Source organism: Eucalyptus grandis, chromosome 5 (genome assembly GCF_016545825.1).
Source record: "Eucalyptus grandis isolate ANBG69807.140 chromosome 5, ASM1654582v1, whole genome shotgun sequence".
Classification (NCBI taxonomy): domain Eukaryota; kingdom Viridiplantae; phylum Streptophyta; class Magnoliopsida; order Myrtales; family Myrtaceae; genus Eucalyptus; species Eucalyptus grandis.
This window is the reverse complement of record NC_052616.1, coordinates 9845179-9849740: the sequence shown is the minus strand read 5'-3', so window position 1 is coordinate 9849740 and position 4562 is coordinate 9845179. Positions and strand designations below refer to the sequence as shown.

The following is a 4562-nucleotide window of genomic DNA, read 5'->3' as shown; positions in this document are numbered from 1 at the left end:
CAATCCATTAGCCAAACCCTAGGTGGTTCACACCCCGAAAAATTAGGGTCGCGACACTCATCTTTTGAAGAAATTCCATCGAGCCCTGGATTTTGCAAAAAAAAATCAAATTGGACAAAAAGAATTTTTGGAAATTCGGATGGGCTGTTTTGGTGTGATTTTTGGCCACCAATTTGTTTTGTTTTGTGAAGAAAATGGTGGAAATTCGTATGGCAGCTTCAAGGGGATTTCTTGGTCAACAAATTGGCTTTGATTAGGTGTGAAATTGAAAGAAAAGAGCTGGAAATTCGTAGGGCTGCTGAAGGAAGGCTTTTTGGCCTTCAAATTGGCTTGAATTGGTGAAGAAATAAGGGAAAAAGCACCATTGGTTGCTGCCTTGACTTCCTTGGCTAGCTGAAGACTTTGTGGCTGCACTCGGGTGGAGGATATTGACCTTGGAAGCTCATTGGTTGCTGCCTTGACCTCCTCTCCCCTTTGTTCGCTCTCTCCCTCATCTCTTCCCCCCCTTGAACGTGCGACCAGCCCCACCTTTCCAGTAGAACAGCTTCTATTTATGCTTTGCTTCATCTTCTTCTTCTTCTTCCTTTCTTCTTCATCCTCCCCTTCTTTGTTGTTGCCACCTCCTCACGCCAGCCTTGACCAGCCATCACTCCACCTCTCGATCCCGCACCACCCTCACCACCTCACCGCCCAACCGTCCTCCTCTGCCCACAAGTAGCCCCGCCACGCCAGCCCAACCAAGACCGTTCGGCCAACTCAAGCAGAATAGAATCCCAGCTCAAGGCTGTGAGCTTGTGAGCCATTTTTCAGCCCCATCCGACCCTCCGTTGGAGAAATCGTAGGCACGGGATCTCACCGCCGTCGCGCCACCGTAGCCGTGGACCTTTTATCTTGCTAATCCAGTGAGTTAACGCCCTAATCTTGAATTAGGATGCACTTAGTTAGGTGGATTAGTATTAATTAGCTTAGTTAAATTATTATTAAGTGAGATTAGCCTTAAAATGGATTAGTGTTGATCTAATTGGTTGAATTAGCACTAATAAGGGTGGTTTAGTTTGGTTTAGTGAATTTCTTCCCAGATCGGTTCGTTGGACCCTCGCCATTTGCTATTTTCATGGATGGAAATGTGTTATGATTTTGAGGTTGCTTCCTTCTTGATAAATGTTTTAGACATCTTCAGCTATAACATATACTTTACTCAAAATTTTAGAGATTTAAAAAAATGAGATTTCAGATTCGTCATTTGCAAAATAGGATCTTGGACTGTGTTGGAATTTGTGACATTTTCGTGTTTAAATGATTTTTATTAACTCTTCGGGTTCGATTTTCGAAATGGTTTTTTCAAAAAAAAAATTGTTCCTCACATCTTTTATTTTAACATAGTCAAATTTAAGATCAAACGGACATGTTTTGGACCTCGAACCAAACTGATTTTGGAAAACGTGATTTCTGGAAATGAACACAGTTTTTGTAACAGTTTGAGCGATTTACTGCTCTTAATCTAGAAATATTTGGGTCAAGGTGTCTTCATAATGTTCGTTTAGTTGTCCTTTAGAACATATTCAAATTTGAGAATTTTTGAGCTCGTATGGTTAGATTTCTGGATTTAAACTTAGAGACATGCGAATGACCCGATTTCTGCAGGATAGGGTCGGTTGTGGTTTTGTGGTTGTTTTTGAGGTTTTGTTTGCTGGAAATTGTATGTTTTGTGATGTGGTTGATGTGTGGGGCATGCTGAGAGCTTGTGCATGAGACGATGAGATTGATTGCTCTATGTTGGTTGCCTAGTCTTATTGCAAAATGTGACCTTTTATGCTATTAAATAGAAAATAAATGAGATGTCGGATCGGACACCAAAACTTATTTGCTCAATAAAATAATGAGGTTTTAAACTAGGTACGTGTAAAGTTTGACGGATTAATTTTGAGTATATGAGCACCTATGAATTTATTTCTAAACGTTTTCAACAAAGAGAGAGAGAGAGAGAGAGAGAGAGAGTTACTAAGGTTAGTTTTCAAAAGAGAGTGGTTAAAAAAGAAATTAGAAAAGAAATATGGTGTCGGGTTTGAATGCCAAGTTTTATGTGCTCAATAAAACGATGAGGTTTTATACAAGATGCGTGCAAAGTTTGGCAGGTTAATTTCAAATACGTGACCCTGTGCAATTTATTTCGGAAAGTTTGAACCAAAAAAAAAAAGTTACTAAGGGTGCGTTTGGTAACGTTTCTGTTCAAAAATTGTTCCAGAACTATTTATGTTCCGAGGAACAATTTTGAATAGAAGAAGGTGTTTGTAAACTTGTTCTTGGAATAGAAAAAGAACAAAAACACATTTGATAAACTTATATAATTTTTTAATATTTTTATTTTCTCTTTCATTTTTCTTTTTTCTTTTTCCTTTTTCTTCCTTTTGGCCGGTCGCCAGCCTCGGCCATGGCTAGCGATCGGCCAAAGAGGGCCGACGGCCTTGCCTAGCCACGACGAGGCTCACCGGCCCCCGGCAAGGCTCGGCCTCGTCGGGCCACCGCTAGGCGACACCGACCTAGCAATGGCCCGCGAGGCTAAGCCTCGCCGATGGTTGGGCGAGCTCGGCCTCGCCTGATTTGGGCGAGTTGTCAAGGCGAGGCTGAGCCTCGCCAATGGCCGGCAACCCTCCGGCAAGGTCGCCGGCCATGGCCGAGGCCGACGACCGGCCAAAGAAAAAAGAAGAAGAAAAGAAAGAGAAGAAAAAAATAGGAGATAGAAAAATTGTTTTTCGGAAGTGTTCTAGAAACAATTGTTCCTGGAAACAAAAAATAATTTGGAACAAAAATGCAAACAAATGCATTTCTGTTCTTTTTTTGTTCCTCGGAACAAAAAAAAAAGGAATTGTGTTCAAGAACAAAAAAAAAAGAACAAAACAAACAAACGGGGCCTAAGTTTATTTTTAAAAGGGATTTTTGGTGTTCATGACTATATGAGGGAGGATAAGGTTGACCTGATTGATGAGGTGCCTGCATTGTTAGGTTAATTAAGTAGTTCAGTTTAATTAAATGTAATTTATTTATTTAATTATAATTAGTGTAAATTGTATCGGGATAGCCAGTTAGTGAAATTTTATGTTGATCGTCATGGATGCGTTTACATATGAAATTGATTAGTGATTTGTGCAATTGGGTGCTGGATTGTTGTTTTTGATTATTATTGTAAAAATATGATTTTATGGCATTTAATTAGAAAAATACTGAGTGTCGGGTTTTGATGCAAAAATATTTTATGTACTACATAAAATCGTGGGATTTTGAAATGTGACAATATCACATTTTATGGTTCAATTTGAATGTGTGAACACCCACAATTATTTTACCAGGTATTTTTAATACAAAGAAAGTTAGCCAAGTCTATTATTTGAAATGGTAGTATTTGAGTGCAAAGCACGATATCCTAAGTCAAGTATGGATGTGTGTGTGGTCACCTAAGTACCCTGATGCATTTATGCGGGGTAGTGAACGAGTAAAGGGCCTTGTAGTCAAGGGCTAAGTGCTACATGGCGACTTGAGTCACATGGGAGCCATCTCTAGAGCTTTGCACTACTGTCATGCAAAGTCAAGGGCTAAGTGCTACACGATAACGTAATTTCGTGGGAGCCGCCTCTAGAGCCTTGTACTATTGCTAGTCATGGTCAAGGGCTAAGTGCTACACAATAACATAACTTCGTGGGAGCCACCTCTAGAGCTTTGTACTACTGCTATGTGTGGTCAAGGGCTAAGTACTACACGACAACATAATTTTATGGGAGCCACCTCTAGAGCCTTGTACTACTGCTATATATGCTCAAGGGCTAAGTGCTACACAATAAAATAATTTCATGGGAGCCACCTCTAGAGCCTTGAGTTTAATTATTGAGCGTGAATGAACCATCGATATGAGATAGCCGCGCTTGATTATGGGACGAAATTGTGTGACACGGAATATAACATGTCATGACAGTTTAGCCTTATAATCGGGACCCCTATAATTGTTTGAGAATGAATTGATGTGTTTCAGTTATTGATTATGTTTGTTGTGTACATATGATATATGAGATGTACTAATATGCAGGGAGGTACCAAGGCGATGTAAGTTGTGAGTGATGCATGTTTAGGCTGCCTCTAGGTGAATTTTCATCTTAATCGGGGTTTAGGGTGTGGACTCGCTGAGATTTCTTCTCACCCCGTCGTGGTTAACTTTTTCAAATCCCTAGGATGGAGAATCCGGAGCTCGAGGTGAAAGGGTCCGGGGTGTGGATTGTCTGGTAGTTTCTTTTTGAAACAGACCTCTGTATATAAAGTGTGTTTTGTAAAAATTGGTTGTCCTACTTTTCTATCCCATGTTTGATTGTTGTCTGGGGTTTATTAGTTCACTTCCGCATGTACATAAAACAAAAGGGTCAGCGACGCGTCCTAGGATGTCGCAAATTCTATCGACCATCGAGGGATGTTCATACGCTCGAGGTTCGGAACGTGACAAATATGTTCTCTTTCTTTTTTATTCTTTGATTCCAAGCTTGAAAGAGGAGATGCAAATATACTTTTCTCTTCTCCCA

At 40.3% G+C, this 4562-nt stretch overlaps 1 long non-coding RNA gene across 1 annotated transcript; it reads left to right on the top strand.

Annotated features, from left to right (window-relative positions):
* The first annotated feature begins 575 nt into the window (after positions 1–575).
* On the top strand, positions 576–4562 carry LOC120293376. The gene is made up of 2 exons (XR_005551138.1): positions 576–902; positions 4079–4562. It is a non-coding gene; the product is annotated as an uncharacterized LOC120293376 (long non-coding RNA).